The following is a 26,257-nucleotide window of genomic DNA, read 5'->3' as shown; positions in this document are numbered from 1 at the left end:
CTGGAAGAATGGGCAAAAGTTCCCATAAACTCACTCCTAAACCTTGTTGAAAGACTTCCCACAAGAGTTGAAGCTGTTACAGCGGCAAAGGGTAGACACACATCATATTAAACCATATGAATTTAGAATAGGATATTTCTTAAAATCATATCTGACTCAAGGTAGGCGAGCAAATACTTTTGGCAATATAGTGTATGTTGCAACAACACATACCCACATATGCAACCGTGTTGGGTGAAATAGCGAGGCCCGCACTCATTGTCGCCTAGCGATGGTCATCCGCGCACCTCCATTCACATGAATGGGAGCAAAAGACAAGCTCAAAGTAGCCCGCTCTCCCATGTCACCCACACGTCCAATTTCACCTCTCAGCCAGCCCACGCTGCCAACAATTACACCCATGAATTGTGAACTGTGCCTCATAATGACCTATACACACACTGAACGGGCACCCGAGCAGTCCCACATGTGGAGCGGTGCCACACCAACATGCCACCCCAGTCCTCCTTAGTGGTGGTGACAGAGCACTCCACAGCACTGGGCGTCCACCGCAGAGGCCCAGAAGCGCTGTCCGACCGGGCGCAGGAGCTCCACCACAGCGGCACTCTCGCCGTGCTGTGGGTGTCCACGGAGCACTCCCTTGCCGCCGCCGCCGAGACGGTACGTTGGCGTGGCGCAAGCAAGATGAATGCCCAGTGTGCACAAATCACTGTGAAGCACAATTCACCAACCGCTAAACCACTGGCCCATCAATACAAAATGGGAGCCGGCCAAGACTCAAGTGTAGCGTATATTGGTTGAAAGATATGAAGGAAGGTAAAGGCCAGCGTTACTTCCAGTTTAGCGTAATTTTAAGATTAATCATTAAAATCAAACTAATTTGTCTCGTAAAGGGGCACCACGTCTCTTTTTATATGTATAAAATTTAGGGAAAATGACGAGAAACCTTTTTATCAGTCTCTTAATCTGAAGGTTGCTACATTTTATGAAATACGAATCCTAGACGACAGAGGTTCATTGTTAAACTCAGAACACACACAAAAAAAACCAAGAGTGGAATTTTATAGAATATTTAATGACATCTACAAGGGATCTCGAGGGAAACACACAAGGGGGTCTAACTAAAGAAAGAAAATAACACTAATAATGGTAAAAAGAAGGAAAATAGGTTTACGAAAAGGGAACTAGAACATCATGTGTTGGACTAAAGTGGAAAACTCGAGCGTTTAACGCGTCCATTCCGGACTAGAGCGAGAGAGTACAAAATTGAGATTTTGTCTGAAGCTAGTAATTTCCCTGAAATTATTAGGCACTAATATTGTACAGTCTGGCAAACGCTTGCAGTGTCTACTCATGAACGTAGATCAGCTGGTCTCTGGGAGTGGTCTCTCTCTGCGCGCGTCTCAGGAAGCACGGAGACAGATTTGGTTGAAGAAGAAAAAGATGTATAATAAAAAACTAAACAAAAGAGGCAGAAGACAAAAAATGGTTGTTCGTCACGCCTCCTTGGGAGAATATGGCCGTCTCTCTCCCCGCCTTGGGTCCGGGTCTGCTAGCACGTTCGGAAAACTCACATTTGGCTGGGAGCTTATCTGGGTAGCTCAGCAGCCACTGTTCCAGAGGCTAAGCAGCGGCGGTCCACGGAGGCTAGGGAGCCGGAGCTCCATCCGAGGGGGTGGCTTTGCGTGTGCAAAAGGGATGGAGAAACCTGGAGAAGAACACACCCATCAGGTTGGATGTAGTGTCCAATTTTGACCCATAAAATGGCTTTAAAAATAATTTATTAATATAAAATAAACTCAACTTTGTCTCCGATTGGCTCGCGACCAGTTACGGGTGTAACTCTCGCCCGAAGATAGCTGGGATAGGCTCCAGCACGCCGCGACCCTAGTGAGGATAAGCGGAATGGAAGATGAATGAACCTCAACTTTGTACTCTCGTTACACCTAGGTCAAGCATATCGGGTGTCTGTTTATACTTTAGTCTTGGCAAATCAACGACTTATGGTTCAAACACATTTCATGCTGCTTGGAGTCAAATCAAGACAAACCGTTCTCAAAATCTCGCAGCTGCTCTTGTAAAGTTGACACACTGACACAGACATCAAGGCATACATTTGGAATATTTCTGCAGAGTTCGTGAAATATAAAAACAAACATTTAGCCTTGGTTAAACATCAAATGAGAGTTCACGGGTCGCAGTACTCTCAAACGCCAGTGGGTGGCCCCTTGCGTGCATGTTTGGATATTAAGCAAATAGTTTGTTGCTGTATTTCCATCCCATCGTTGATCGGTCCCTTCTTGGGCTGCTGCCAGTTCAAACGAAGAAAAGGACTCTTTGATGACTGTAAACCAAGATTTCGAGGGGACCTGCTAATTACTTTAGGGTCCACTTGGGGAGTCTCACAGCAGTGCGGCTTCGAAGAATGTAGTTTATCAAGCCGTCAGGAGTCACTGTGTCACCTACGTTTGCGGGGAGCATGTCCGCTACACAAGACAGGTGGCCACGCTGACCTCGTCCCTCGCTCCCACCCATGTGAATGGAAATGGTGACAATGAACGCAAGCCTCGAGAGTCAATCATAAGCGTCAGCTTTAGAAGGAGGAATAAAACAACTATTCAACCAAGCTGAGCTTTTGCGATGATGTAACGCAAATTGTAATAGTTGAAAATTCCAAAAGCATTTGCAATTTTATTACATACTTTCTCCCAGTAATATAATGGAATAAAATTATTGAAATTTTGTAATTAAATTACGCAATTGTTTATGTGCCCTGCGATTGACTGCCGACCAGTTCAGGGTGTGCCCTGACTCTTGCCCGGTGTCAGCTGGGATAGGCACGCCCATGACCATAGTGAGGATAAGCAGGACAGAAAAGGGATGAATGCATAGACTTGTGACTCGAAAACTAGGGAAACTCCATGTGTTCATACAACTCCAATTCCGGTGAAGTTGGGACGTTGTGTTAAACATAAATAAAAACAGAATACAATGATTTGCAAATCATGTTCAACCTATATTTAATTGAATACACGACAAAGACAATATATTTAATGTTCAAACTGATAAAATTTATTGTTTTTAGCAAATAATCATTAATTTAGAATTTTATGGCTGCAACACGTTCCAAAAAAGCTGGGATAGGTGGCAAAAAAGACTGAGAAAGTTGAGGAATGCTCATCAAACGCCTGTTTGGAACATCCCACAGGTGAACAGGATAATTGGGAACAGGTTGGTGCCATGATTGGGTATAAAAGGAGCTTCCCTGAATTGCTCAGTCATTCACAAGCAAAGATGGGGCGAGGTTCACCTCTTTGTGAACAAGCACGTGAGGAAATAGTTGAACAGTTCAAGGACAATGCTCCTCAACGTACGATTGCAAGGAATTTAGGGATTTCATCATCTATGGTCAGTAATATTATCAAAAGGTTCAGAGAATCTGGAGAAATCACTGCATGTTAGCGGCAAGGCCGAAAACCAACATTGAATGCCCGTGACCTTCGATCCCTCAAGCGGCACTGCATCAAAAATCAACAATAATGTGTAAAGGATATCACCACATGGGGTCAGGAACACTTCAGAAAACCAGTGTCAGTAAATACAGTTCTGCGCTACATCCGTAAGTGCAACTTGAAACTCTACTATGCAAAACAAAAGCCATTTATCAACAACACCCAGAAACACCACCGGCTTCTATGGGCCTGAGCTCATCTTAGATGGACTGATGCAAAGTGGAAAAGTGTTCTGTGGTCCACATTTCAAATTGTTTTTGTCCACATTTTAAATTTTTGGGGGAAATTGTGGACGTAATGTCTTCCGGGCCAAAGAGGAAAAGAACCATCCGGACTATTATGGACACAAAGTTCAAAAGCCAGCATCTGTGATGGTATGGGGCTGTGTTAGTGCCAATGGCATGGGTAACTTACACATCTGTGAAGGCACCATTAATACTGAAAGGTACAGGTTTTGGAGAAACATATGCTGCCATCCAAGCAACGTCTTTTTCATGGACAACCATGCTTATTTCAGCAAGACAATGCCAAACCACATTCTGCACGTGTTACAACAGCGTGGCTTCGTAGTAAAAGAGTGCGGGTAATCGACTGGCCCGCCTTCAATCCAGACCTGTCTCCCATTGAAAATGTGTGGTGCATTATGAAGCGTAAAATACGACAACGGAGACCCCGGACTGTTGAACAGCTGAAGCTCGACATCAAGCAAGAATGGGAATTAATTCCACCTACAAGGCTTCAACAATTTGTGTCCTCAGTTCCCAAACATTTATTGAATGTTATTAAAAGAAAAGGTGATGGAACACAGTGGAAAACATGACTTGGATTTGAACCAATGACCTAAGGATACAATTCAAGCACTACAGTCATCTGCTCTGCCAACTGAACTATCCAAGGCCACTTCCAATGTCACTGTACTTTACCTGTCCGTCATTACCTGAACACTCACTAGTCAACCATTTTCTACACCGCTTATCCTCACTAGGGTCATGGTTATGCTGGAGCCTATCCCAGCTAACCGGGGTAACTGGGCATAGAATAATGGGAAAGAATAAAAGGGCAAGGGTAAATTTCACTTAATGAAAATACTTTGGGATTCACATCGAACTCCTTAAAGCCAGATTTGAAGCAGCGACGTAAGGATCACTACTACACCTTCTACAGTCCTCCACTATAATCACTGAAATATCACAAACCACAGTCACTTGTGCTACAGCTTGCATGTTAGTCATTACCAGAGCTAATCGTGTAAAGAAAAATGGGACTAGAAAACTAGGGACACTCATGTGCTTGAGAATTATCTGCACCATTTGCACAATTGTCACTGTTCCAGATTGTTGCACTAATAGTCACTTTAAACGTCTTGAATTTCCAGAGATCTCTGCACCATTTGCACAATTGTCAGCATACTAGTTATCGCACTATTAGTCATTTCAAACTGCTCTTTATTGCTAGGGAACTCTGCATCATCACTCTCCGTAGTGTGCTCTTATGTCCTAAGACAGCCATGGGGCAGCCGTGGCCCAATGGTTAAGATCATCGCCTGCCACCGTGGGGGACCTAGGTTCAAAACCCCGACTGGACCATCCGCCAACATCCCCGGACTCACGGCTGTGGTGTCCTTGAGCAAGACACTGATACCCCGAAATGCTCCCCGGGCGCTTCAGCTGCCCCCTGCTCCAGTGTGTTCCACTAACATGTGTATGTGTTCACTGTGATGGGTTAAATGCAGAGAACAAATTTCATGTGCATGCATGCATGTTCATGACAATAAAAGATGATTCGTCTTCTTCTTCTTCTTCTTCTTCTAAATGTATGTTTTGTTACAACGGCTGTCTGTTGTTGTACTACCGGAGACAAATTATTTGTGTATTTCTGGCACACTTGACAAATAAAGATGATTCTAACATGAAAAAAGTAATTCAAACCAACAACCTAAGGATCTCTGCTTTAGCTTCTCCAGCCCACTGTTCTGCCAATTGAGCTATGGAAGGAAGCCTATTGACCTGCATTTAAACCAGTGACCTCAGGATCTCTAGTCAGCCGCTACAGCGCACTGCCAACTGAACTATAGAAGGCCACATTCACTTATGCTATAGGTTGCATATTAGTCATTACCTGAAAATCATGTAAGGATTTACTCAAAAATAGGCTTGGGACTAGAAGGTTCATAGTTGGCATAGTCATGCCATTCTGGAGTGCATATAGGGAAACGTGTCAGTCCATCTATTTATTTTCTGTACTGTTTATCCTCACTAGGGTCGTGGGACGTGTCAATTTCACTTTATGAAAACATCTGGGATAGTATTCACGAAGAAAGTCATTAGTCATTTCTTGAAGACCATTAGAGCTAGGATTTACTCAAAAATAGACTTAGGGCAAGAAAACAAGAGAAACTCCATGGGCTCATACTTGGCAAAAGGCAGGCCATTGTGGAAGGCATAAAAGGGAAAGGGTAAATTTCACTTAATGAAAACATTTTGGGACGGGATTCACAGAAAGAATATCCTTTGAGCCAGATACCTAAGGTTACTCAATCAAATACTACAGTCCTCCACTCTGCCAACTGAGCTATCGAAGGCCTCTTTCCCTTTATCTGTAGGTTACATGTTCATCATTACCTGAACATTGACTAGGGATTTACTCAAAAATAGACTTGGGATTAGATAACACAGGAAACTCCATGGGGTCATACTTGGGAAAGGGAAGCCATTGTGGAAAGCATAAAGGGGAAAGGATCAATTTCACCAAATGAAAACATTTTGGGATGGGATTCACATAAAGAAACTTCTTCAAACCAGCAACCTAAGGTTCTCTGTTGTAGCTTCTACAGTCCTCTGCTCTACCAACTGAGCTATTGAAGGCCAGGTCGGTGTCCTTTGTAGGTTGCATCTTAGTCATTTCCTGAACATTCACTAATGAGTAAAGATTTACAAAAGTTGGGACTAGAAAGTAAGTCATTACCTGAGCGCCTTCACAAGAAAAGTAGGGGGCAAGCCACTGTGGAAAGTATGAAGGGGAGAGGTTCAATTTTACTTAATGAAAAAGTTCTGTGGAAAGGGTATTCATTCATCAACAAACTTCTTGGAGCCAGATTTGAAATGGGCAAGCAAAGGATCTGTGCTTCAGCTTCTACAGTCTTCCACTCTGCCAGCTGAACTATTTTAGGCCAAGTTCACTTGTCCTATACTTTGCATGTTAGTCATTACCTAAACATGCACTAAGGATTTACTAAAAGAAAAATATTTGGGACTCAAAAACTAGGGAAACTCCATGGGTCCATACTTGGCAAATGCCTAGAACAGACTACAGGATTTTAGCCCCGTTATTAGCCCAATTTGCTATCGTGGCCAATTTCCGAGATTGTACCCGACACATTTTTGTTGGGAAGGACAAAACCTCTTGTAGTGTGACATAATCCACGACCAACGATTTAGCCCTACGATAGCCCTATGAGACCAAAATGAAAAGTCCAGTATGTTTGATTTTTTGGAAATCTTCCGTGGAGTGTGACATATCAACAACTCTCTGACAGTGCACATTGATGTTGACCAATAGGATTTCGCATTGTGACCGGCGCATTGACTCCCATGGTCGTCGTTGCCAAAAATATTCACATGCCCAAACCAATGTTTACCGAAGCTTTAGAGTATGATTTGACAGAACACCAACATGTTTACGCGCAAACGTTAGTGCTAGCATTAGCTGGCTCCATAAAGTTTTGCTGCCTGCTTGTGAGCCATATTAAAATTATGTGAACCTACCTGTACCTCGAGCTCTCCTTGATTGAACAGCCCAAAACTCATCTCCGGAACACTTGGTGACGACACCTCATGTTTTTTCCCCTCTTTTTGTTCTTTTTCCCAACACACATTGCCATAATCCATTGTTGTTGTTGTTGTCGCCATGGTAACGTGTACATCCAGTCACGTTTTTGCCCTGTCCCACCTCCCCGACAGTGTTTGATCTGACAAGATAAAGCCCAGTGATTGTAAAATACGGGATACGGTGATATCGTAATAAATGTTGTGTAGTGTTGCCAGTGGCTGACCAAGATACGGCAACATTTTAAGTACTCTGACGTTGTGCTATCATGAAAGACCAAATTTGTCTTGTAGTCTGATCCAGGCAAAAGGCAAACCATTGTGGAAAGAATAAAGGGTTAATTATCAATTTCACTTACTCAAAACATTCTTGGACAGTATTCACATATAGAAAAGTTCTTTGAGGCAGGTTTGAACAAGAGCCCTAAGGATCACTGCATCAGCTGCTACAGTCCACCACTTTGCCAACTGAATTATCAAAGGCCATTTTCAACTACTCTGTAGGTTGCATGTGAGTCATTACCTGAACACTCACGAGGATTTACTCAAAATAGTCGCGAGACTAGAAAACTAGGGAAACTGTGGGTTCATACTTGCCATTGTGGAAAGCATGAAGGGGAAAGGGTCAATTTTACTGAATGAAAAAGTTCTGTGGCGGGATTCACACGACAAGTCCTTCAAGCGATACTTGAACCAGCTCCCTGAGGACATCTGGTGCAGCTTCAACAGTCCCCTGTTCTGTCAATTGAGGTACTGAAGGTTACTTTCATTTATGCTATATGTTATGTATATGCTATTAGGTTAGGTATATGTTAGTCTACTTGAGCGTCTTCACGATTTACTCAAAAAAAGACCTGGGACGAGAAAACGGGAAATTCCATGGGTTCATACTTGGCAGAGCCAAGCCATTGTGGAAAGCATAAAAGGGCAAGGGTCAATTTGACTTGATGAAAACATTTTGGGACAGGATTCACGTAAAAAGAGCCCTTCGAACCAGTGACTTTAGAATATCTATTCAGGTACTACAGTCCTCCGCCCTGCCAACTGAGCAGGCTGTTTTAATGAGACGGCTGTTTTTGTTTATGCTATAGGTTACATGTCAGTCATTACCTGAACACTCACTAGTCAAGGATTGACTGATAAATACACGGGACTAGAAAACTCAGGAAATGTCATGGGTTCGTACATGGCAAAGGCAAGCCATTGTGGAAAGTGTAGTGGACATGCCAGCCGGCACCCGAGCCTCGCACTACCGCCGCTCCCCGCCGAGGTCGACGATAACTGCTAGTGAGACGCAGTGTCACACGCAGACGCTAAACGAATCAGCCACCATAAACTATCAAAAACAAAGACACAGACATTTGCTTTGCCATGCCGACGCTAAGTGAATAATGACTGCCTGGCGCTTCAAAGTGGAGACCCAAGGATGCCGAGTTCGCCCCCGGACGTCGGGCAACAGAGACACCCGAGAGACATCCTGCCTGGGAACTCGTTGGCCTCCTGCTTTTCCTCCTTTTTTTTTCTTCCTCCCTTTCGTCGAATCCACCTGTTCCTGGTGCGGACCGGGCCGGCCGAACACTCGGGAGCCTGACTCGCCTGCCTTAAACGTGTTCCAGACACGTAAGTCCAACATTGTGGTCTACTAAAAGTACAGATTAGTGCATATTTAGGTTTATATTAACGAGAACAGGAGTCCTCAGATATATGCATTCACTACACACCCATTCTGCTAATCTCACGTCACAAGACCCTTCCTTTGCCAATGTTCGTCTGTACCTTGTTTGTTTTGTGTTTGTCTGTGTTTTATCATGTAGAAATACTTTTTTATTATTACATTTTCTATAAAATTCACCACTTGCATCATTGTTTTGTGTGACTGGGTTCGGAACAAAACCTCTGGAAAGTCTAGAACTCAAAGTTTCTAAAGTGGAGCCACCTTCCGATAAGAGACTGATTAAAAAGGTTTGTCGTCATTTCGCCTAAAGTTAAACTTGTAAAAATATGACGTGGTGCCCCTCATATATATCAAATATCTTGATTTATAACATTGTAATTTAAAATTAAGATAAGCCGTGACGCAGGCGCCGCTTCCAACTCATTGTTTCCTTCTAAATTAAGCACAATTCTTATTTCATCCATAATCGTGACAAAAACCTCAAGGGAAAAGGGTCAGTTTCACTTAGGGCCATATTCTCCCATATGTTTAAGTCAGGAAAGACATGCAGTTTCATGCTTTTCTGACTGCGCCCATTCTGTCGTCCACTTAATCCTATCATATGCACACTTTCTGGCCATGTGCGTACTCTGTGTAACCCTAAAGTGTTGCCGTTCCCTCTCATATCTGGCCTAACGCATATTCTCCCAAAGACTTAAACTCGTTTCCACATGCGCACTCCAGAGGCTGTAGTGTCTCGTGCCCCAGGAAGTTTTAATTGAGTTAACTGCTCCCATGCTCAAACAACAAGTGACAGCCAACCGAGCATGCCCCGATGAGACAATCGTCCTCTGCCCAAACATGCATCCATGCATTCAGTCATGAGTAAAGTATTCTGATTTCTGATTACATTACTTTTATTGGATTTATTAAATCCGGAGACAAAAACAAAGTAGCCCCTTCAAAGTAACATGTTAGATGAGCAGTGTGCACGTCTCACTGGTAACGATTAACTTCCATCCGCCAGAGGAGTTAATTTCACATTTAAAGTATAACATATTTCAAAGATTTCAGACGTGGTATTCACGTCTTAGGAAAATTCAACATTCCACCCTGCTCCAGACTTTAATGACTCCCACTTCTCAAGCCATTACACGGAAACCAGCTAGGTACACGTGGTGGGTGTGTCAGAAGTCAGGATGGCTCTAAGGTTCTCGACTTCATTGGGTCCCTGCGGCCTTCTCCGGGTGGCCGGTTGTCGGGGCGCCTGGGTGGGGCCGGCGGACTGCCCTGGGTCCCTCGGTGTGGGACGTGTCTCCACCGGGTTACTCTCGGGTGGACCCCTAGGCCCGATCCCAACCCTTGATTGATTGGGTGGGGTCCTCAGCCTCCGTGGTGCAGGCACAGCAATTACAGGACTCTTCTGTCCGACATTGTGCATGCGAAACTGTGTCAATTCACTTGCATTTGTCCGCAGGCACACACCCCTGTGACTTTTTTGCTGGATGTGGGGCCACTCACTTATTGCGACAAATAACTCATGAATATGCAAATTGCTTGCCACCTGCTGCCTCACCACAACAATGACAATTTATCGAGTCCGCAAAAACTATTGTTTCCATTTTATTTATCGAACGATAAGTCGATATAATAATTATCGTGACAGGCCTACCAACAAGTCTCCAGGCCAGTGAGATAAGGGTCTTAGTCACCAGAGTCCTCCACTCTACCACACTAGACTAACTAATATGCAGGCGGCACAGTGGCCGACTGGTTAGCACGTCCACCTCACATTTCTGAGGTGATGGGTTTAAATCCAGACTCAGGCCTTTATCAGAATCAGAATCATCTTTAATTGCCAAGTAAATTGACCCAGTTTCATTGTGTGAAACTGACACCCTGTTCAACACAGGGGCAAGATATGCATGGCAAGATGTGAATGGCCCCCACAAATCAAACACGCACAAGCTTCCTTTGTGCTGTGTACCTGCTGTCTGTGATCTGCAATGAGACTGTAGAAACTACCCCGAAGTTTCTCACTTTCAGAGATAATATATTTTTCCTTGACAGCACGTTCCACAACTCTTTAGCACATCCAACTCACAATTCTGAGATTGTGGATTCAAATCTGGACTCCAGCAATCTTGTGTGGAGTTTGCATGTTCTCCCTGTGCATGTTAGGTTAATTGAAGACTCTAAATTTTACTTAGGTGAGAATGTTAGTGTAAATGTTTTTTTTTTGTCTATATATGTCCTGCAATTGGCTGGCGACCAGTTCAGGGTGTACCCTGGCTCTTTCCGAAAGTCAGCTGGCAAAGGTTCCAGCACAGCTGCGACACTGGTGAGGGTAAGTGGTACAGAGACTGGAAGGATGAATGTAATTAATTTCCTGCTGCTTCATGATGCCAAAAAACTGGTTTGTGCTTTTCTAAGCTTGAGGCTAGATTTGTTAATAGGTTGCCCAAGTACTGTAAGTCTGTAAAGACTCTGCAGCTGGTCCAAAACACTGCACGAGTTCTAACCAGAACCAGAAGACTTCAAATTTCTCCTGTACTGGATTTGATCCACTGACTACCTATAAAAACTACACTTGAAGATAAAATCCTCCTCCTTACATACAGAGCACTACATGGCCAGGCACCATCGTACCTTGAATAGCTTGTCGTGTATTGGCAATATACTAGAATGCTACGCTCCCAGAGCTTACAATTACTTGTGGATCAAAAAATGTTTTCAGTAGAATGGGAGGTAGAGCCTTTACATTCCAGGTTCCTCTCCTCTGGAACCATTTTCCTGATGCAGTCTGGAGGGTAAACTTAAAACTGAACTGAAATATCAACAATCAAAAGTCCAGTTGCCTTGTTTCAACTTTTGCGGTCTACCATGACCTGGATGGCTGAGAATCTACACAGATAGAATGGTTAAGTTAACTAACTTGTACAAGAGTTAAGAATATTCAAAATGTTACCTAAAAACGTACTGTTGTATAGTAAGGTTTTTTCATGGTGAAAGTTCTGTGTATCTGGAAAAAAATATTCAAAATAAGCCTAGTCCTCAGGAACAGGTTATGTTTAACTTTGGAATATGCAACATGCATTGAAAATTGGGGGTGGGCAGACGTTTTTGGGGGACTATGACAATAAAACTTCGCCATAAACACATAGTACCAAATAATTTTGGGTGTCTTGAGAAGTTGAGAAGCTGAAGCCCCCCTAAAATAAGCCAAGCGACACCCCTGTATTAGACATGTCATGAAATTAGAGAGTACATTTTGTTCAAGGGTCATTATATTTAATAATTGTATTAAAGATTCTGAGGCACAAGGCCATTATAAAAACACACCTTAATTAATACAATAACAAATGCAGCCCTATAGGGGGCACAAGTCAGTGTAAACTGTAGGCCGGTCCCAAGCCCGGATAAATGCAGAGGGTTGCGTCAGGAAGGGCATCCGGCTTAAAACCTTGCCAAACAAATATGAGCGTTCATCCAAAGAATTCCATACCGAATCGGTCGTGGCCCGGGTTAACAACGTCCGCCACCGGCGCCGTCAACCTGCAGGGCGCTGTTGGAAATTCAGCTACTGTGGGTCGAAGTCGAAGTCAAAGAAGAAGAAGAAGAAGAAGAGGTGGAAAGCGGGTTCTTCGGCAGAAAGAGAAGAGGAAAACACAGAGCCTAGAACTGAATGTGGGGACTTTGAATGTTGGGACTATGACAGTAAAATCTCGGGAGTTGGTTGACATGATGATTAGGAGAAAGGTTGATATATTGTGTGTCCAGGAGACCAGGTGGAAAGGCAGTAAGGCTAGAAGTTTAGGGGCAGGGTTTAAATTATTTTACCATGGTGTAGATGGGAAGAGAAATGGAGTCGGGGTTATTTTAAAAGAAGAGTTGGCTAAGAATGTCTTGGAGGTGAAAAGAGTATCAGATCGAGTGATGAGGCTGAAATTTGAAATTGAGGGTGTTATGTGTAATGTGATTAGTGGCTATGCCCCACAGGTAGGATGTGACCTAGAGGTGAAAGAGAAATTCTGGAAGGAGCTAGATGATGTAGTTCTGAGCATCCCAGACAGAGAGAGAGTCGTAATTGGTGCAGATTGTAATGGACATGTTGGTGAAGGTAATAGGGGTGATGAAGAAGCGATGGGTAAGTACGGTATCCAGGAAAGGAACTTGGAGGGACAGATGGTGGTAGACTTTGCAACAAGGATGCAAATGGCTGTAGTGAACACTTTTTTCCAGAAGAGGCACGAACATAGGGTGACCTACAAGAGCGGAGGTAGAAGCACACAGGTGGATTACATCTTGTGCAGACGATGTCATCTGAAGGAGGTTACCAACTGTAAGGTAGTGGTAGGGGAGAGTGTGGCTAGACAGCATAGGATGGTGGTGTGTAAGATGACTCTGGTGGTGGGGAGGAAAATTAGGAAGACAAAGGCAGAGAAGAGAACCATGTGGTGGAAGCTGAGACAGGACGAGTGTTGTGCAGCTTTTCGGGAAGAGGTGATACAGGCTCTCGGTGGACGGGAAGAGCTTCCAGAAGACTGGACCACTGCAGCCAAGGTGATCAGAGAAGCAGGCAGGAGAGTACTTGGTGTATCTTCTGGCAGGAAAGGAGAGAAGGAGACTTGGTGGTGGAACCTCACAGTACAGGAAATCATACAAGGAAAACGGTTAGCTAAGAAGAAGTGGGACACTGAGAGGACCGAGGAGAGGCGAAAGGAATACATTGAGATGCGACACAGGGCAAAGGTAGAGGTGGCAAAGGCAAAACAAGAGGCATATGATGACATGTATGGCAGGTTGGACACTAAAGAAGGAGAAAAGGATCTATACAGGCTGGCCAGACAGAGGGATAGAGATGGGAAGGATGTGCAGCAGGTTAGGGTGATTAAGGATAGAGATGGAAATATGTTGACTGGTGCCAGCAGTGTGCTAGGTAGATGGAAAGAATACTTCGAGGAGTTGATGAATGAGGAAAATGATAGAGAAGGGAGAGTAGAAGAGGCAAGTGTGGTGGACCAGGAAGTGGCAATGATTAGTAAGGGGGAAGTTAGAAAGGCATTAAAGAGAATGAAAAATGGAAAGGCAGTTGGTCCTGATGACATTCCTGTGGAGGTATGGAAGCATCTAGGAGAGGTGGCTGTGGAGTTTTTGACCAGCTTGTTCAATAGAATTCTAGTGCGTGAGAAGATGCCTGAGGAATGGAGGAAAAGTGTACTGGTGCCCATTTTTAAGAACAAAGGTGATGTGCAGAGCTGTGGCAACTATAGAGGAATAAAGTTGATGAGCCACACAATGAAGTTATGGGAAAGAGTAGTGGAGGCTAGACTCAGGACAGAAGTGAGTATTTGCGAGCAACAGTATGGTTTCATGCCTAGAAAGAGTACCACAGATGCATTATTTGCCTTGAGGATGTTGATGGAAAAGTACAGAGAAGGTCAGAAGGAGCTACATTGTGTCTTTGTAGATCTAGAGAAAGCCTATGACAGAGTACCCAGAGAGGAACTGTGGTACTGCATGCGGAAGTCTGGAATGGCAGAGAAGTATGTTAGAATAATACAGGACATGTACGAGGGCAGCAGAACAGCGGTGAGGTGTGCTGTCGGTGTGACAGAAGAATTTAAGGTGGACGTGGGACTGCATCAGGGATCAGCCCTGAGCCCCTTCCTTTTTGCAGTGGTGATGGATAGGCTGACAGATGAGGTTAGACTGGAATCCCCGTGGACCATGATGTTTGCAGATGACATTGTGATCTGCAGTGAAAGCAGGGAGCAGCTGGAGGAACAGTTAGAAAGATGGAGGGATGCACTGGAAAGAAGAGGAATGAAGATTAGCCGAAGTAAAACAGAATATATGTGCATGAATGAGAGGGGTGGTGGGGGTAGAGTGAGGCTACAGGGAGAAGAGATAGCAAGGGTGGAGGACTTGAAATACTTGGGGTCAACCGTCCAGAGCAATGGTGAGTGTGGTCAGGAAGTGAAGAAACGGGTCCAAGCAGGTTGGAACGGGTGGAGGAAGGTGTCAGGTGTGTTATGTGACAGAAGAGTCTCTGCTAGGATGAAGGGCAAAGTTTATAAAACAGTGGTGAGGCCAGCCATGATGTATGGATTAGAGACAGTGGCACTGAAGAGAAAACAGGAAGCAGAGCTGGAGGTGGCGGAAATGAAGATGTTGAGGTTCGCTCTCGGAGTGACCAGGTTGGATAAAATTAGAAATGAGCTCATCAGAGGGACAGCCAAGGTTCGATGTTTTGGAGACAAAGTTAGAGAGAGCAGACTTCAATGGTTTGGACACGTCCAGAGGAGAGAGAGTGAGTATATTGGTAGAAGGATGATGAGGATGGAGCTGCCAGGCAAGAGAGCTAGAGGAAGACCAAAGAGAAGGTTGATGGATGTCGTGAGGGAAGACATGTTGGCAGTTGGTGTTCGAGAGGAGGATGCAGGAGATAGGCTCTCATGGGAAAGGATGACGCGCTGTGGCGACCCCTAAGGGGACAAGCCGAAAGGAAAAGAAGAAGAATTAATACAATAACAAAAGACAATGATTCTGAACGCTGTGGCTGTTTAAGGATGGCATATGACACAAGCTCCATTGTTGTTAATAAGCTATACAATAAAGCCTGTCTTATTTGCGATTCACTATTTGCGAACTCACCTACTCGCAATGGTGTCTGAGGAACCTAACTGACTATTCGAAGAAAAACTCCCCAGTGTATTTCTGTGATCTTTCTGTAATGCCACACGATACTTTTAAAATGTCCTGCTACTTCTAAGGCACCATGTTAGGTGAGGAGTAGCTTGCGCTGGTCTCCATGAAATAGACGGCTGGCTGGCCGGCCAGTCTACAGTTGACAGGAGAATGCTGGAAGATTACTAACAGGTCTAACAGGTAGGCAATGCTCCTTGTGGGTTTGACAGTGCAGAAAGCAGGGTGGTAAATGTTAGAATAAATGTACATTTGTTATCCCATATTTACTCTTATAGTATTTTCAAAGCATGCATTTAGCAGTATAATGCTGATTGTATCATAAAAGTTGACGTCTGTGAAGAGGACTGTGCCCTCATCAAAAGATAGCGGCTGGAATTTTTTGCGGTCAAAGGTCAAAGGTTGAAGCAATCAGCACTGATGAAGAACACATCTGCACAATGAGTCATATATGTGATTGTTTTACATTGCTGCTGTGTGTGCCCTTATCTCAAGATAGCAGTAACATCTGTGTAACTAGGAACCGCCCTAAGAAAATAAAAAGACAGGAATCGACAGAGTGTGTTCAGAGCGGTAGGAGTTTGTAAACTGCGAACAACTCTTAGCGTTCTCCTCGCGAGTATATAAACCATCTCTTGTCTTCCTTCCTTGTTTATTGTTTATTAAATGTTCTAGGTTGTTTGAACCTGACAGTAAACATCTCAAGATGATGCAAAAAAAAGGTCGAGATCGCTATTGGCAGTGGTGGACGTAAGCTGGTAATGGCTCTGTGTAAGGCACGGTAAGTACGTAACTAAAGACAGATCGATTGTATGTATTTAAAAAATGAGGGTATCTATGGAATAATGCTGGAAGATGAGTTAAAATTTATATACATGTAATTTGGAATTATAGTGTTAGGTATATTTAGGGTTCAAAGTATTAATATAAGCAATTTTATAATATTTTTAGGATTTTCGCTATTCACTTTACGGCATGATGCCTAAACCCCGTGAATAGCTGGGGTTCACTGTACCATTACTTTTTTGCATTATCCTACGCCGTCTATGTGAATATACTGTATGTTAAAGAAAAAAATATACTGCAAAAAAAATATGTGGCTGAAATACAAATCTGAAAATATATGGATTTCAAAAGATAATGCATCATAACACTCAAGTGAAGTTACAATAATAATCATCATCATAATCATAGAGAGCTGAAATCAAGGGCAAAAGTCAAAGAGGCAAGCTTGCAATCCTAAGGAGGCAACACTGAAACAGTTGGCTTTCACAGATGTGTTCATCTGCCTGAAACAAGTAAATGAATACATTTGTTGTTTGTGTAAAAGCATTTTGATTTAGCTGCTCATTGATTTTACACAGAATGTCATCATCCATGCAGTCACATGAGTAATTGGTTTGTGCAGCAGTGATTCAAGCAACTGAACGCCTTTTTCCACTGCTGTAACACTCAATGCACACAACACCAAAGTGGAAAGACATATACTGTCCAAGATAAATGTACTTGTACTACACACACACACACACACACACATATATATATATATATATATATATATATATATATATCCATCCATCCTTTTTCTGAGCCGCATCTCCTCACTAGGGTCGCGGGCGTGCTGGAGCCTATCCCAGCTATCATCGGGCAGGAGGTGGGGTACACCCTGAACTGGTTGCCAGCCAATCGCAGGGCACATACAAACAAACAACCATTCGCACTCACATTCACACCTACGGACAATTTAGAGTTGTCAATTAACCTACCATACATGTTTTTAGGATGTGGGAGGAAACCGGAGTGCCCGGAGAAAACCCACGCAGGCACGGGGAGAACATACAAACTCCACACAGCCATGGCCGGGGATTGAACCCCGGTCCTCAGAACTGTGAGGCAGACGCTCTAACCAGTCGCCTCCTATATATATATATCCATCCATCCCATCCATTTTCTGAGCTGCTTCTCCTCACGAGGGTCACAGGCGTGCTGGAGCCTATCCCAGCTATCATCGGGCAGGAGGCAACAGTACACTACTACACTACACTACAAAGACAAGATATTTAATGTTCAAACTGATAAACTTGATTGTTTTTCGCAAATAATCATTAACTTCGAATTTTATGGCTGCAACACGTTCCAAAAAAGCTGGGACAGGGTCATGTTTACCACTGTGTTACATCATCTTTTCTATTAACAACATTCAATAAACATTTGGGAACTGAGGACACTAATTGTTGAAGCTTTGTAGGTGGAATTCTTTCCCATTCTTGCTTGATGTACAGCTTCACCTGTTCAACATTCCGGGGTCTCCATTGTCGTATTTTACGCTTCATAATGCGCCACGCATTTAAACTGCGAGACAGGTCTGTACTGCAGGCAGGCCAGTCTAGTACCGGCACTCTTTTACTATGAAGCCACGCTGTTGTAACACATGCAAAATGTGGTTTGGCATTGTCCTGCTGAAATAAGAAGGGGTGTCCATGAAATGACGTTGCTTGGATGGTAGCATATGTTTCTCTAAAACCTGTATATACCTTTCAGCATGAATGGTGCCTTCACAGATCTGTAAGTTACAGATGCTGGCTTTGGAACTTTGCGTCCATAACTGTCCGGATGGTTCTTTTCCTCTTTGGCCCGGAGGACACGACGTCCACAATTTCCATAAACAATTTGAAATGTGGACTCGTCGGACCACAGAACACTTTTCCACTTTTCATCAGTCCATTTTAGATGAGCTCGGACTCTGAGAAGCCGGTGGCGTTTCTGGATGTTGTTGATAAATGGCTTTTGCTTTGCATAGTAGAGTTTCAAGTTGCACTTACGGATGTAGCGCCGAACTGTATTTACTAACATTGGTTTTCTGAAGTGTTCTTGAGCCCATGTGGTGATATCCTTTACACATTGATGTCGATTTTTGATGGAATGCCGCCTGAGGGATCGAAGGTCACGGGCATTCAAAGTTGGTTTTCGGCCTTGCCGCTTAGATGCAGTGATTTCTCCAGATTCTATAAACCTTTTGATGATATTATGGACCATAGATGATGAAATCCCTAACTTCCTTGCAATTGTACGTTGAGGAACATTGTCCTTAAACTGTTCGACTATTTTCTCACGCACTTGTTCACAAATAGGTGAACCTCGCCACATCTTTTCTTGTGAATGACTGAGCAATTCAGGGAAGCTCCTTTTCTACCCAATCATGGCACCAACCTGTTCCCAATTAGCCTGTTCACCTGTGGGATGTTCCAAACAGGTGTTTGATGAGCATTCCTCAACTTTCTCAGTCTTGTTTGCCACTTGTCACAGCTTTTTTGGAACGTGTTGCAGCCATAAAATTCTAAGTTAATGATTATTTTCTAAAAACAACAAAGTTTATCAGTTTGAACATTAAACATCTTGTCTTTGTAGTGTATTCAATTAAATATAGGTTGAACATGATCTGCAAATCATTGTATTCTGCTTTTATTTATGTTTAAAACAACGTCCCAACTTCATTGGAAATGGGGTTATATATATATATCGCCAGGCACGGAGAGAACGTGCAAACTCCACACAGGCGAGACCGGTTTTGAGCCCGGCTCCTCAAAAATGTGAGGCAGATATGCTAACCAGTCGTCCACCGTGCCGACGTCAACAAATTTGATAAATTGATAACTTATATATACCTGTCTATTTGAGTTCAATACAAATCTGGGATCAGACTTTATATGCTTTTCTCCTTTCGCTTAATATACATTTTCCATGCAAACTAACACAAATGCATCTTAGTGTCTTAAGAGTTCCTTTTTTTGTTGTTGTTAAAAACACTCCTTGCATGTCACTCATGTTGTCTTAGGCTAAGGCAAGGCACATTTATTTATATAGCGTGTAACTCAGTGAGCTTTACATGGTTAAAACCATTTAAAAACAAAGCGCAAAAGACATTAAAAAACAACTATATAATATTTTGTGTGTGCATATGAACGGGTAAATTATTAAACTGAAAATGTATTTAGTATTCACAAGTGAGCTGCACACAAAAAGGCATTTGCATCTCGACTTATATTCCACACACCCTCGGGGTGAGCCACTATCACATCGAAATGGTTAAGTGATGCAGGATGCCCAAGAACAAAGCTCACAAACACACACACACACACACACACACACACACACACGCACAAGTCTTTGCATATGTTATGGACTTGTCACCCCAGTTGATGGATTGGGTTCCTCATGACCCGAAAATGGCAGGCTCACCCTTTTCAAAAGTATCATTGCTTAAATCAGACCCATATTAGTGAATGAGTGGGTTTGAATGTGTGTGCATGTACCCACGTGGCAAGCCTTTTATCATCTCTCTGAACGTATTTCTGTCTGTGTGACAATAAGAAAGATAGAAAATATGTGTATGCAATAACTGTCTTTCAAGAGACACCATATTGTGTGCACTCCAGGGGCTAGTCGAGGTCGAGTACTTTGGGTGGGCTGAGCCCATGACCTAATTTTGGAAAGTACACTTCTGAAATTTGATAAAAATTTTCAGACCTTGAAAAAGACCATTTGGTGTATGACCCAAAATAGGGCGAGCCTCACCACTAATAATAATAATAACAATAATGATACTAATATTATTATTATTATGAGAAAGATAGAAAATTATTATTATTATTATTATTATTATTATTCAATGCATTATAAAAGTCTGGTTTATTGTCAGAAAAGCACAGACCTTTTGTAACAGTATGAAGACATTATGAGTATTTCATCTCAGAGGAAAGGAATATTAATAACATTTTGGCTTGTCTCTAGCTCTATTAGAGAAGAAATAAGTTGTTCATAAGGTCACCTTTTGATTTGAGTAATAGACAACACTGTTGGAAATGTAGTATATACCAGTTATTTCCAACCTTTTTGGAGCCAAGGCACATATTTTACAATTGAAAAACCTCACGGCACACCAACAAACAAAAATGTCACAAAAAGTGGATACATTAATTACTGTATGTACTTCCTGCCATCTTATAGAATAGTATTTATTTGTATGTAAATATAAATAAAACAAAACACCATGTACGAACACAGCCTATCTTGGCATAAGATACTTCACGGAGACTGTTCATATCGTATCAGAAACACTGGGCAAAAAGTCTTTGCTATTCAATTAGCTAGCAATAGCTCCAAGTGCCTAATTAGCTTATTAGCGAATAGCTACGCAGTACTCACTATTACAAGCCCCCGCAGAGTCAGTGCCAACACATAACATATAGCAATTCAAGTGGAGACACTGAAGCATTGCCGTGTGGTCAACTGTCATTTCATAGATAGTGTCAGGGTTGTAAATCAAGCATTGCCTGATCATTAGCGTGAACGCAGCTGGAAATATGTGTTGCGGTTCTGACCGTAGTTATGAAGACTATACATACGCCAGTGCGCTGTAGCCGACATGCCTACATGGTGGTCATGTTGGGAAGGTCGATGTTCCCTTCAAATGCATGAAAATTGAAATTAAGTCATAACTTGCTCATTTCTCAACCGATTTTCATGAGTTTTACTTTTTTGTCAGCATGTGCTATCACCAGAGAATTTTTTTTTCTCCCAAAAACAATAAAATGAAAATATAGATTTTTTCAAATTGATTTGAGGACGAATTCATAGGGTGGGCTAAGGCAAGTTTTGTGCGGGCTTGAGCCCTTTGCTCTTAGTAGAATAGTTGAAGTTAACATTAACCCTTGCAGCCATACACACAGCAACATCTCTTGCATTACGAAAGTATTGTCGGCCTAAAGTGCTTCAGTGATAAGCAAAGTACAGCCCAGCAAAGATACCTGGGCTTCAGCCCCATTTCCCGGTTTTTACTCCCACTGATGGAATGAGGGGACAGTGACGGGTTTTGTGGTTTTCTCTCTGTGGAGCCAACTACTTTATTGTTTATGTGCAAAATGCACACACATTGCTACTACTGCTTCTTCACTTTCACTTTCTCTCTCTCAATCATCCCTGAAAGCCGGGGTGTCCAACGTAGGGCCTGCTGGATAGAACTACCCCGTCAGGGGGTCCAATCAGGCCCATAGGGATAGAACACATTAGCAGCAATTTTTTTTAATAATATGAACTGGTTTTTCTCATTTTGTCCTGTGGAGGGTGCACTGACAACCACTTAAATGACCACTTACCACTTAAATGACATTCTGAAACTGGTTATTAGTCAGGATTTTGACGCTTGATATTGAGGCACTTTTGAAAGCTAAAAGATCCCAACTTTCAGGAATAAAGTTAGTCTACTTCATACAAAATGTTGCGGCACCTATGCACTGTGACGAATATAGTTCTGTGTAAATTATTACCTCCTGTAGGAATATTTTAAGAGACTGACTATTGCAAAACATGAGTCTCCAGCTTCAGTTCAAAAGAGGTTGGTTTGGTGGAACCCTAATATTTTTTCATGCACTCCCATGTAATTAAATTTGTAAGTATACATACAGAAGGGCGGCACGGTGTCCGACTGGTTAGAGCGTTAGCCTCACAGTTCTGAGGTGCGGGGTTCAATCCCCGTCCCCGCCTGTGTGGAGTTTGCATGTTCTCCCCGTGCCTGCGTGGGTTTTCTCCGGGCACTCCGGTTTCCTCCCACATCCCAAAAACATGCATTAATTGGAGACTCTAAATTGCCCGTAGGCATGACTGTGAGTGCGAATGGTTGTTTGTTTCTATGTGCCCTGCGATTGGCTGGCAACCAGTTCAGGGTGTACCCCGCCTGCTGCCCGATGATAGCTGGGATAGGCTCCAGCACGCCCGCGACCCTAGTGAGGAGAAGCGGCTCAGAAAATGGATGGATGGATGGATGGAGTCTCCAGCTTCAGTTCAAAAGAGGTTGGTTTGGTGGAACCCTAATATTTTTTCATGCACTCCCATGTAATTAAATTTGTAAGTATACATACAGAAGGGCGGCACGGTGTCCGACTGGTTAGAGCGTTAGCCTCACAGTTCTGAGGTGCGGGGTTCAATCCCCGTCCCCGCCTGTGTGGAGTTTGCATGTTCTCCCCGTGCCTGCGTGGGTTTTCTCCAGGCACTCCGGTTTCCTCCCGCATCCCAAAAACATGCATTAATTGGAGACTCTAAATTGCCCGTAGGCATGACTGTGAGTGCGAATGGTTGTTAGTTTCTATGTGCCCTGCGATTGGCTGGCAACCAGTTCAGGGTGTACCCCGCCTCCTGCCCGATGACAGCTGGGATAGGCTCCAGCACGCCCGCGACCCTAGTGAGGAGAAGCGGCTCAGAAAATGGATGGATGGACATACAGAAGGCAGGGGGACAGCTACACCCTCATTCTTGAGGTTGTCAAGATTTCCAGATGGATGTGGACATTTTGTCGTGAACGGAACAGAGGATAGGACCCAAAAATGTACGACTCCAAAACAAATGGAGAGTTTCAAAAAGAGAGGTTTAATATACAGGCAGAGGTCGGTACACAGGCAGGCAATCCAAAAAAGGCAACAGTATCCAAAAAGGTGAGGTCGATAATCGGAACAGGGTCTAGTCTTGATTAATGTCTTAAAATGATTTCTAGATCATAAATTGTTTTATAAAACGTACATAAGGTATTTCGCTCCACTGTGATCTGTAAGTTGCATGTGTAAGTGAAAATACTGTTTCATAACATTGTAATTGCACTCATTTTTGTAAAGCAATTTCAGATTGCAAAGATGATTTGAAACAAGATAATAATCAATAAATATTCATATTATCCAAATGTGCAAATTATTTGCATGCAAAAAAACAAACAAATGGAATTTGTCATGATTGAAACCACCTGTGACAAGACATGTTTTCTGTTTTGCCTTCCTCTTTGACTTTTTGGTGTCCAAATTTCTTTTTACTTGGTGTATTTCTATTGGATGCACACTGCACACCTGTTTGACTGTGTTCACACAGTTTCTGACTAGGGGCTGGGCGATATGGGCAAATAAAAATATCCACCCATCGCTTATCCTGTTCAGGGTCATGGGGCGCTGGAACCTTTCCCAGCTGACCTCGGGCAAAAGGTGGACCACACCCTGAAATGGTTGCCAATCAGTCGCAGGGCACATATAGACACGGCGACCATTCGCACTCACATTCACACCATCACTGAATGGGAACTGAACCCACGCTCACACACCATAGTCAGTCAAATGTACCACTACACCATCAGTGACTTGTAAAAATATCTCAATGTTTTTATTTAATTTTATGAAAATGATAATTTGATGATATACAAAAAAAAAAAATAGGTGCAAATCTCTACTTGCTTCCCAGGACATTTATCCAGGACATTGTGCAAGAATATTGTATGGCAATATTTAGGTATGTCCAAGCTGTGTACAGGAGAATATGCCAAATCAGGTTTGCGCAGTAGTATTTCAGTTAAGCTTTTGTTTAAAATAAAATGTAAACAAATTTTACAAAAATTATCATGACACCAAAATGTAACCCGAATTAAACATTCTAAAACAAATCGACAAGTTTGTCACTTTAGCACAAACTGGGATACAAATTTGGCTTGAACACTGCACAAAGAAATGTCGTTGATGGCGTTCTACTAGCTTGGCGTTTTACTAGCTTCATAACAAAGTTTTAAAACCTTTTACATGACGAGGTGTTTCTTATGAAGAGTGTCATGGAAAAAAAAGATCAAGCTTTACACACACACGTAATTTTGAAATGACACGTGACATCACGACCGCGGAATCTTTTTTTTTTTTTAATTCCCGGTGACAAGTTTAGCAGCTGATATTGGTAATACAGCACAGGCTTCAAATATGTAAAGCAGTGGGTGATTGGTGACGGGATAGTAAAATACAGTATTTACTTACAAATAGCTGGGACAGGAGTAGGACTATGCTAGCTAGCTCCTCGAATAGTCTCACCAGCAGTCGAGATGACTCTGAGAGTGCACAGTTTTCTTTGTAAACCTTATCCAAAATGAATAAACCATCCAGTGAATATACGATTGACACAGCGCCATCCATTCTCTGGCAGCGTTTGGGAAGCCAGCACGTACATCAGTGGTCTGTGTCATTTTTCTGTTGGGCAACAAAACACTATGCATGCGTTTCACTGAGGTCCATTGTTTCAATTCATCCACTTGTTAAGCTGCTAAACTCCTGAAAAGGTTGTTCAGCCTGCTAGTTTGAGAGCGAATAATTATTTTGCTTGCCACTGAGTCACGTGACTGAATCATGTCCATTGATTTGGCAAAGGACGACTGTCATGCACTTCCTCGTTTCTCTCCCCCTCATATGCCGTCCATGCACCAGTTCAGTAGTTTTCTTTTAAAGAAGTAAGAATACTCGATCATGTCAAATTGCACATCGTTAAAGGAATGTTCACGATTATATCGAAGGTGATATACTGTATGTCGCCCACCCCTAATTCTGACACAAAATTACTTTTCATTGCTACTGTTAATACTCAGAGGGGGGCAGAGTAGCCAAATATACTATACTATACTATACTATACTAAGAGTACAGTTACTTGACAATAATGTGACTTGAGTAAAAGTAAAAAAATTGTCCTCCAAAAAAATTGCTTGAGGAAGTGTAAAAAGTACACAGTGCAAAAACGACTCAAGTACTTTTTGATCAGCGTATGAACATCAATTGAATAATAAAAATAATAATAATAAAATGTGAATGTGTAAATTCTGTTATTGCTGTATGTGTGTATGTGTGCAACGTGGTCAAATTTGCTGGTTGTTCTTGTGAACACACAAGTGTGGCTTCATGCATGCCGTGTTTCTCTGACCACTGTCTTCTTATCATTTGTCTTGAGCACCAAACAATGATAAATTACATGAACAATGGAATCTGTCTGCCTGTCACTTAAAAACGCATCGTTTATGAAACTGGACAGCTTAGGCATTTTTAAACTTTAATAGACCAGCAGAAAAATCAATGTTGTTTTCCAAGCCGAGCCCATTGTAATGAGAAATCCCCCTTTGATTGTTTTTAAAAAATCAAAAACACTTCAGGGTTGCTTTTCATTGCACCCATGCGATGGATTTTCTATGTTTGTAAACAGGTATACGTTAATGGGTTTGCAAAAGCATGAAAAGCATGTTAGTAGTCTAATAACATAGCCAATGCTCACTCAAATTATCTCAAATTTTAACGAGATGTGTACAAACTACATTATGTTTAATGTTAACGTGAAGTTTGAGTTTAATATTAGTTTACTGTTTTACGTTTACATTTGTCAGGGGTAAAAATTGACTTACAGTCAGAGTCGTGCTACATTTACTCCATTACATTTACTCAAGTAGCATTTTGGATAAATTGTACTTGTCAAAGTAGTTTTAATACTGAATACTTTTAACTTTTACTCGAGTATTTTTACTCCGTTACAATGATCAACAAATGTTGCTCGCTACTTTTATGTATCAATTATTGCTCATTTATCAACTATTTAGTGCGTGACATATCCGTTTAGACTACGACTTCGACTTCCGCATTGGCCGCTGTTTGCTCCAAACCGAATCAAACGCAAGTGACGTTTTAAGTCCAGTTCACCAATCAAATGACACAAGGAAGTCACATGACCA

At 42.5% G+C, this 26,257-nt stretch overlaps 1 long non-coding RNA gene across 1 annotated transcript; it reads right to left on the bottom strand.

Annotated features, from left to right (window-relative positions):
- Window positions 1–1,123: 1,123 nt before the first annotated feature.
- On the bottom strand, window positions 1,124–24,931 carry LOC133484788 (uncharacterized). Its single transcript, XR_009790495.1, has 3 exons — window positions 24,530–24,931; window positions 1,805–1,887; window positions 1,124–1,708 (listed from the first exon to the last, which is right to left on the bottom strand). It is a non-coding gene; the product is annotated as an uncharacterized LOC133484788 (long non-coding RNA).
- Window positions 24,932–26,257: the final 1,326 nt, after the last annotated feature.

The sequence above is a fragment of the Phyllopteryx taeniolatus genome, chromosome 10, assembly GCF_024500385.1.
Source record: "Phyllopteryx taeniolatus isolate TA_2022b chromosome 10, UOR_Ptae_1.2, whole genome shotgun sequence".
Classification (NCBI taxonomy): Eukaryota; Metazoa; Chordata; class Actinopteri; order Syngnathiformes; family Syngnathidae; genus Phyllopteryx; species Phyllopteryx taeniolatus.
Note: the sequence above shows the minus strand (reverse complement) of the source record. Positions and strands in the feature narration are given on the sequence as shown.